We start from the raw sequence: 10539 nt of genomic DNA on the forward strand, positions 1-10539 counted from the left end.
TTTAGATCACCTCTAGAAAGCATGGTCTCACACATGTTGCAGGTGACCTTGGCTGCATTCACTTTGTTTTCACCGTCTGGAATTGTAAAACATTTCTAGATCAGAGCTTCCTTCCTTTTTGCCTGTGCATCCTCAGCAAGAAATTATTTTTATGAAGAGTGATCAGATGTATCTTCCTCCTGGCGTGCAGCCATATTAAAGATGTCTTCAATAAACACAGAAGCTTCAGAAAAGAGATGGTTGTCAGGGAAGTAGTTACCAAATACAACAATACTGGACTCTATTGAGGGCCTGTAAATGGAATCAGAATTAAAATAAGAATTAGCAACCACATCCAACGACGGCAACAGATGTGCAAATTACCCACTACCTTGTCAGGGAAGTAGTTACCAAAAACAATAATACTGGACTCTATTGAGGGCCTGTAATTCAAGTTAGAATTAGAATAAAAATTGGCAACCACATCCAACGAAGGCAGCAGACGTGCAAATTACCCACTGCTTTGTCGGGAAAGTAGTTACCAAAAACAACAATACTGGACTCTATCGAGGGCCTGTAATTAGAATTAGAATTGGCAACCACATCCAGCAAAGGCAGCAGACACGCAAATTACCCACTGCCTTGTCGAGGATGGAGTTACCAAAAACAACAATACTGGGCTCTATCGGGGACCTGTAATTGGAATTAGAATTAGAATAAGAATTGGCAAGCACATCCAGCGAAGGCAGCAGATGCGTAAATTACCCACTGCCTTATCGGGGACGTAGTTACCAAAAACAACAATACTGTACTCTATTGAGGGCCTGTAATTGGAATAAGAATAAGAATTGGCAACCACATCCAGCGAAGGCAGCAGACGCGCAAATTACCCACTGCCTTGTCGGGGATGTAGTTAGCAAAAACAACAATACTGGACTCTATCGAGGGCTTGTAATTACACAAGAAGCTTCTTCAGATAGCTTGTGATATTCTAATTTGTTTTCATGATGTACAGGTAGCATTAGTAAACGATGTAAAGTAATTTTGTTGTGTGCTGCCAACCCAGTTGGAGATGAGACAATACAACACAAATGTGACTCAGTTGTTTTCTGTAGACAACTGGTGATTACTTTAATTAAGAAACTTTTTCCCATTCCAGCTTGTCCAGTCACGTACATTCGCATTGGTTGAAATGACCTGCATGAGCACTCTTTCTCTTTCTTTTCATTAAGTAATCCATGGTCAATCTGTTCTCTCACTAGGTCATATATTTGTTTTTGCTCAATATTTAGTTGTTCACAAATTGGCGTCAACCCCCCCAAAAAACCTACAAAGCTCTACGTTTGTGCATTTTGCGATGATACGTGGCCATTGTAACAATAACTGCGAAGTGTGCTTCGATTTCATGTGGCAGCAAGATCTAGACTCACCCAAATGATTCTTCTAGATTTGGAGTTTAGACTTGCAGATGATAAGCGATCTAAGTATTCATATGCTCTGATTTCTTGATGAGATAACATCTTCGAACTGTAACTCTATAATTTGTTTGTTTTTTTTACTTTTTTTTTTGGTCCTCATCTCACCTTTCAAGCCTCTGCGGGTCTTATGAAGCCGCCTTCATGATCTGTGGGCCCCGCGGCTTACCGCACTCGCTTGGGTCGTCCGACCGATCCCCTTTTTCGTGAGTGACCCTGGTGTAATCATTAGACCATTTATATTAGGTTAATCTTAGATTCTTGCCCCAGTACACAAAGGGGTGCCAGATGTTCATTGTCTTGTCTTCCACACCATCATAGTCTAAACGGGCCATAGAGAATGCGGCTTTAAGCCAATCTTCCCTTTGCGGCGGTAGGGGATCCTTCCACTTCCTGCACACCTCCCTTCTGGCCAGCAAAATCAGATAAATTAATAGACCTCTGACCTTCTAAGGGAGGGTTTGACTGAGACCGCCATCGGCTCCAAAAAACACCTATGACATATTGATCACTATGTTGGTATTCAAAATGTCTCGAATGTTGTCCCCCACCTCAGTCCAAAATTTTGCAAGAGCTGGACACTCAAAGAAGATGTGTAGGTCGCTGGCGAGAAGTGTCCCACATCAAGGGCATTTGGGAACTGGGTCTGGGGCGAACTTTGCGATTTTCGCTGGGGTGTAATAGAGTCTATTTATCACAAAAAAATTATTTTTCTTTAAACAAGCAGGCTTAACATATCTATACAAGATCATTAAAGAGGGCTCGTACAATGACTCTATTGACGGCCCGAGAGGGGTTTCCACCCATACGGATGCTAAGTGGGGTATCTCGTGATCCTCCATCTCCAACAGACTATTATACCAAACAGAGATTTCTTTATTCATTGGGAGGATGGATTGCCACAAAGCTTTGATTTCTCTATTCCCTCTGATCTTCCCCTTTGCTGCCTCATACCATGATTTTAACTGTATATATTTGAATCTTGAGAACCCTGGCCCGATCTTTGCCCTCAGGTACTCCCATGGATGTATCCCCCCCGGAGTCTAACAGTTCAGACCAGACTGTGATGCCTGCCCTCCTTATCGGCAATGCCAAACTGTCCTGTAGGCAGTCCGGCGTTCCCGGCGCATCCCAAACAGGGGCATTGTCAGAGTGGTATCCAATGCTCCAGCACCTTCTAAGCCTATACCATAACTCCAAGGCTGCCCTCAATACCTTCAGGCGCACCCGCTTGAAAAACCTAGGCGAGCCAAACTTGTACAGAAAAGCCTCGCCATCTCCACCCCCTTCCACTCGCAGTAACCTCCCCCAGGCAGACTCACCCGGTTTAACCAGAAGCATCCGTATGCTTTTAAACTGAAAAGCTGCAGCATATAGCCTAACATCAGGAAGGGCTAACCCGCCTTTTTTTAACCTACGTCTTAGTTTTTTCCACGCCAGGTGGACTCCCTTATTACCCCAAATGAAGCCCCCAATCTTACTCTGAATCTTCATTAAATTTTTGTTATGGAATGTTAATGGTACAGAGGAGAAAAGGTAAGTCAGCTTAGGTAGAATGACCATCTTTACCAAGTTGGTTTTTCCATAAATAGTCAAGAGGAGGTTTCTCCATCTACTGAAGAGACTCTCAATTTCCTTCGCCACCCTGTTTAGATTAAGCTCAGGTATCTTCTCCAATTCCTTTACTACAAAGATCCCTAGGTATCTCAGTTCTACACTTACTCTTCCTGGCCACTCCAGATTCCCACACATCACCTCTGTCTTGGTCTTATTGACAAGAAACCCGGATAAGGTCCCACACTCACTCATGCACTCCTCCACCCTAGGGATTGCTGTCTCTGGGTCACTTGTATACAATATTAAGTCGTCGGCATATAAAGCTAACTTGGAGCTGTATTGTTCTGATCGAAATAGATAGATTGTATCATCCAGTCTCAACATCTGCGCCAAGGGTTCCACATATAGGTTAAATAGGAGGGGCAAAATCGGGCACCCCTGCCTGGTTCCTCTCTGGATGTTAAAACTCGCCGTGAGAAGCCCATTTAACAGTATTCGAGCAGAGGCACCCTGATAACAGTTCTGCAGGGTATGTATGAAGATTGGGCCAAACCCCATAACCCTCAAAACCTCCCAGAGGAACACCCAACAGACTCTATCAAAGGCCTTGGCCGCGTCTAGAGCGACAACGGCCAAGGGTTGTGTTTTCTGAACGGCCAGATCTATGTTGCCTATCAAGAGCTGCGTCTGTTCCTGTATGTGTCTCCCTGCGACAAACCCTTTCTGATCCATGTGTATTAGCTTCGGAATCAGTTTTGCCAATCTCCCTGTCAAAATGCCCATGAAGATCTTATAATCGGCATTTAGCAGGGAGATTGGACGATAAGAGTCTGCCTCCTTCGGGTCCTTGCCAGGTTTTAAGATCAGTACAATTATTGCCTCCTTCCATGTGTTAGGGACCTTCCCATTTAAGCTATATATTGAGTTGAAGGTGTCCCCCAAGGTGTCCAAAAGCTCCACATCAAGGAGCTTATATATTTCACTTGGGAGTGCATCTGAGCCTGCCGCTTTTTTGTTTTTCGATTTCTTAATCTGGGCTACTATCTCCTCCAGGGTAAAGGGAGCCTCTAACTTATTTTTGCTATCTTCTGAGAGTACGGGAAGCTGTTTATCTGTAAAGAATGACTGGATCGAGCTCGGCAAGGGAGCCAGATCTTCTCTATACAGCTCCGAGAAGATGGAAAGGAGACAGGACTGCATATCCTCGATCTTATTTGAGGTTTCCCTGTTAGTGTTAATAATGAGTTCCTTTATATCGTTCCTGGCGCAATCAGTACTGGCTTTCCACGCCAAAAGGGCGCCGGCCTTCTCTCCATATTCATAGTTCTGCATCCTTCTGGTGTTCCACTGCGCCCTACATTTAGCTTCTAATATTCCTCCATACTCAGCTCTTGTCTCTTCCAGCTTCTTCATGATCTGAATAAATTGCTCCGGGGCCCCACTGCTAGCACCATCTCTTTCTTTCTCCAAACTACTTATCCTGCCCTCAACCCCCTTCAGTGCCTCGGCTTCGATCCTATTTTTGTAGCATATAATTCCATGTAGTTTCCCCCTTAACCAGGCCTTATATGCATCCCAAACTATACTGATGTTGTGGAATCTGAGTTTAGGTAGAAAAATTCCTTAGAGGGGGCCTGTACAGCTGCAATCACCTCGGTGTCTAATAGCTTAGCCCTGTTTAGAGTCCACCTTGGCTTTTGCCTCTGTACCTCCTTACTCAAATAGATTAATTGCAAAGGGGCATGGTCTGAAAGGTGACTCGGAAGAACTGATATCTCCCCTAGGTTAACCATTAACCCTCTATCAGTAAAGATGTAGTCGATCCTTGAGGAATGGTGATGCTTTTTACTAAAAAAAATAAAGCCCTGCTGGTCTCCTTTTTTTCCCCTCCATATATCGACTAGATCCATATCGTGTATCATGTTAATTAAAGCCCGACGTACCTTTACTGCCCCTTTATAGTGACTCAAATTAGATCTATCTTTGAGTGGGTCCAATAATACATTGAAATCTCCGCCGATCACATATGGTGGAGGTTCCAGCATCAACACAGATTGTAATTTGTGGATATAAGTTGGATCGTCCATATTTGGGACATAAAATGAGGCACAGAATATTTCTACACTTCCAAATGCCAATTGAGCAGTCAGCCACCTACCAGAGGAGTCTGATTGTGTTTTTTTTATATTACAAGATGTTCCTTGTTTGATCAATATAGCCACCCCCCTATTTTGAGATGTATGTTTTGAGGCGCTAAAGCACTACACCCAGGGGACCATCGAGAAAATTAAGGAGCTTTCTTCATAGCTCAGGTGTGTCTCTTGCAGCATGCATACTTGTGCGGTAGAGAGTTCAAGATACTTAAAAATTGGCCTCTGCCTCCGAGCACACCTTAACCCGTTGACATTCCAAGATGCATAGATGGTCCTTCTACTCCCCATAGTCACACCTGTCATCATTTCCAAATTCTAAAAAAAAAATTGGGCGCCCTTCATGACAAGATATAATACGCAAATTGTTGAGATGAGGTCGAATTTTTTTTCCTTTTTTCCCACTGCTCCCCACGCATGTGCCTCCCATCCTCCCCTGTCCCCACCCTTCCTTTCTCCGTGCCCCACCCACCCCTGAGGAACCCTCCCTTCTAATAGGTGAAAGCCTATTTAGCCATCCTCCCCCACATGGAGCAAAATTGCTAATCACATTTTAATTACATTTTCTCTTCTGACATTCCTGATTACTACATTTCATATTTATGCCAAGAGACCCTCTAAATATACATCCCCCCTTGTCCCCCTTGTCTATCTCTAATCTTAGCTATAAGAGCATCCGCTTCATCCCCCGTCTTAATCAGAGGCATGTGGTTGTTCCACATCACTCTTAACTGCGCTGGAAACTTAAGCTGTGCCTTAGCACCTATACTGTTCAGCTCCTCCAGCCTTTTCCCCAACTCCCACTGCCTTGATGCAGTGATGTGAGATATATCAGATCTTATTCGAAAACTGAACGGGTTGGAGTTATTATAGTGTATAGTGCCTTCTTTTAAGGCGGAAGACAGAATCTGTTCCTTTGTGGAGTACGTTAAAAAGTTCACCAAGATCTTCCTGGGTTTTTGTCTTGCGGGTGTTCTCCTATAGGGGTCCCGGTGCACCCTCTATAATTTGTTACTTAGACTCTTCTCGTGGGAAATCTCTTCCCACATTTCCTGCAATTCTATCATTTTTGATTTTGCTATGTAGGATGTTACATATCGAGCAACAGCAATGGAATTGTCCGCAACGTATTGAATATCCATGTTAGCATTCCACATGGACAGAATAACTGGAGTATAATAATTTATATATTTTGACTCTTCACTTTTTCTCAAATTATAGGTATTCTTTGAACACTTTCTTGTCAAGGTATGTCACATAGCTGACATAAAACTGTTTATTCTTCCTTTGGATATTATAGGACGTGGAAAACTAAAACGACATTTGGTATTAAACTTTTTCTTTGAGTTGTACTTTCAACGACAGTATTTCCCACAACGATGGCTTTGGAATCGTAAGACTTGTTGTCTTAAGTTGTTTTCTTCTATGCTTTTGGGTATAGCACATGTAGCATATTCTTCAATAAAAGAAAACACAGTATCATCCAAATCTGTTCCGAATTTGGGGGCATCTTTGATCCATATTAGCATATGTATATGAGGAGCACCTCTTGCTTGATACTCCTTTCTCCAAAAGAAATCTTCTCCAAGAGGAGGATTTTTTATTACAGATAAAACACATCATAGGTTCAAATATATGATTGAAAAACCTGCATACATTAACTGGATCCAAAGAACACAACTCTCCAGGTGTCTTGTCTTCAATATTTTCTAGATTTGGAGGTCTACTACAACTTAGTCCTGTAAAAGGACAACCAGTATTTAAAACTCTTGAACATGAAGATACCAGAAAGTCTTTGGGTAGCATTGGAAGTGTTAAAATTTGGGCATATTTTGAATATAAGGAACTTATTACAAATATGCGACAGGCAAATGATGCTGATTATGGAACTATTCTTTAAGATATAAGAATAGGAAAAGTGACTGAACATGGCAAACAAGCTTTACAGAGACGATTACTTTCCAATTTGTTTCCTAATGAAAATATCGTTCCTAAGAAAATATATATGAGAATTGCAGAAAACAAATCTGTTCTCTGCTTAATTGCAACACTGCGTGAATGTTCTATATTCAATGAAGAAATTTTAAAGTTTGAAAATGTAGAAATTATAAAATTGGAAGCTGTTGATAAAATAGAGCATGAAGGAATCACTATCATTTGACAGAAAATTTGAAGAGGAAATTGGATTCTTCAGAGAAATCGCTATCTAAAACTGCTGGTTTAGAAAAGAATCTATATGCATGTGTAAACTGTCGTGTAATTTTACGACGTAATTTGAATGTGGAAAAAGGCTTAGTAAATGGAGCAATGGGTAAAGTTGTTGATTTCATTAATTCTAAATAGAGATGGTATTGAGTTTTTGAAAATCTAAATTTACCAAATTGAAGAAGTACAACAATTTAGTCGTTTTTCAGCTCGGTTTTTGTAAACTTCTTAATATATCAGCTTTGGGCTGTTGACTTATGTAAGAAACTGGAAACAGTGTCAATAACTGGGACATTAATAGTGTCAGCATCTATTCTTGGAATGTTGAGCTATTGATTAACATGTGTCCTCCTGCCTACCCCGCCAACACCTGTGGTTGTTTCATGTTATTATTTATTTCACATACACATTGAAAACTCTATCTTAACACATACTTACTCCATTATCAAACTAGTGTGTGAATAGAAACAATTGAGTCGATGCCCACACAGAAAAAAAAGAAGAGGAGGAGTGACCTTACTCGTAATTTGAAAGACTTCTTCGAAGAAATACTACTTATGATAATCCGAACACAACACTAGATGGCAGGAGTATGCAGAGCATGTGATTTTACAGCTGGCATGCAATCATATCTTTACTTTCTTAATAGATACATTTGTTACATTTGCAACCTGAAAAAGGTAACTAAGATCTTGCATTTGTTTTGATATATTCAAAGTGGACCCATCAGCAACATTCTAAACATTGAGCCTGTTGGTAAGAAAGTGAACATTAATTTGTTACTCTATTTGCATTGTATAAAGGTCAATAGCTTTTTGTTATGCTAACTTAAATGTATTTACATAGTAAACATAGTGAATTGTCCTCAGTCAGTGGCAAAGTGGTGTTGAGTCCATTACTAGGAAGGGTGCATAGCCAGTGAACCAACATGGCGGACGGAACTCAGAAAAGACCATTACCATAAAGTTTTCCGTATAAATTGCTGAAGCTTTTTGGTTGCAGACACAACAATACTTTTCAACAGACTCTACATGTGAAAATGATGTACATTAGCACATCATAACAGCAATTCTAACCATTGAAAACTTAATTTGCAAAATATTGTACATAACAATAACAATAACAATTGTTCGCAATAGGATTGGGGTTGAAAAGCAATCATAGGTTTCAGAGCAACCGCGTTAGGACCATAGCGGTGGTCAGACAAAATCATATGCGAATAGCAATATGCTTCCGACGGACACTATAGAACATTCGGTAGACGTTCACAAATGTCATCCCTAAAAACTCTCTTTGCTATTTAAGAGTATTGTAAAGAAGTAAGCTCTTAAGATAAAGTAATGTATCTTTAACAAATGAAGATAAAAAAAAAACATAATGGAAGTATTATTACCAGCATGCAAAAAAACACCACAATTGTAGCTGTCCTGTTGCTTTTGGTTACAATCTACGACTAACTACCATTGGTCATAGTCGGGACGCTTCAATTGCTGTAGGAAAAAGCTTTAGAGACATACGAATGGTAATGTTAAATATTTTGCTTTTTTAATTTCATAAATGGAAATCATATTGACAATTTTATATGTGTGCAATATAAGAAATATTAGAGATGACTGAGATTTTTGTAGGGAAAAGTTGCCTTCAACTTAGTAAAAACTCTTGATAGGTTTGAATTTTGTTACTCAGTGAATCATGAACGATTATTCTCTTGGTTAAAGGTTTCAAAATCTATAAAAAAACAATATAGAAATAAGATTTTTAGTATGGAGAGTTTACATTTTATGGTACAGATGTCTACTCTAGATACATTAGTAGGGGACATATGTAGGTAATTTACATTTTGCGATTCTCAAATAGCGATTTTTAAGGAATCGCTGTTTGAGAATTTCAAAATGGAATGTATGTAATAATTCACAATTATTTTGCGAATCTCTAAAATTCCTTAATTGCGATTCGCAAATTGCGAATCGCAATTAATAATGAATGGGGATACATTCTCAAATTGCGATTTTCTATGAGAAAATCGCAATTTGAGAATCGCAATTCCAAGGGTGCCAGGGTGTCAAAGGACACCTGTTGCACCCCTGGAATATGCCTGTAAGTACATGTGTAAGTACATGTGCCGCACATACATGCCCTAAGGGCATGTCTGTGCTCCACATGGCACTTTGAATTTTTAAAAAAAATGCATTTTGACAGGAATCGCAAAATACCATCTACTTGGGGTAGGTGGTATTTTGCGATTCCTTAAGCCAAAATCGCAATTTGAAAGGCACCCCTACATAGCATTTTAGGAATCGCAAAATTGCGATTCCTTAAATTCTTGAGCAAGATAAGGAATTGCAATTTTTGCGATTCCTTATTTTGCTATGTGGCCCATACATACCAAAACACCGTTTGCGTTTGCAAACGCCGGAATTCTGCGAATTCCGGTGTTTTCGAATCGCATACGGCTTCCTCCATATGCCCCAAAATGATTTAAAAATATTAGTCTTTAAATTATTTGAAAAAAATGTAGGCACTTTAAACTATTACAACCAGTCATATTTTCCAACAATAACTTTTAAAACGGACTGATAAATGTTGAAAAACTTGCAGTTACCAGAAGTATACAATGACAGCCAGTATTTGTCGGGCAAAGAACAATGTCCATTTTCTCAAAAGGTACCTGTAGAGTTAAAAATACAATTATGAATAACTTTACATTACAATCCAAATACATACGTTTAGACTTACAACAATTCGAAAATGTAAATATAAATTCAATATATATTCAAAATAAACAAATTTCCCTTGAAAAACATCTTACATTTGTCATAGGCTTCTAAACATTACTCGATTCTACTCTCAAACATTAATTAAAAGAATCACTAACTTTCAATATTCCTTTGCACCTGTAACACTGAAAAGTCACATAACTGATATGAATATGTACCCGAAAAGCAGAAGATCGATATTTGCCCAGGAATATTCAGGATGACACTGTTGCTGGGATTGCTGAACACTAAGGTCAAAATAAAAGTTTTTCAGTACACATATTGATAAAGAATTATTATTTATGGCTAGGTAACTGGAACATCATTACACCACACATCTAAATTATGTCCCATTACTATAAAAAAGGTACCCTTTAATAGATGACCTTTCACGCTCGATTTATAAGGCATCAACAT

The sequence above is a fragment of the Lissotriton helveticus genome, chromosome 1_1, assembly GCF_964261635.1.
Source record: "Lissotriton helveticus chromosome 1_1, aLisHel1.1, whole genome shotgun sequence".
NCBI classification, from domain to species: Eukaryota; Metazoa; Chordata; class Amphibia; order Caudata; family Salamandridae; genus Lissotriton; species Lissotriton helveticus.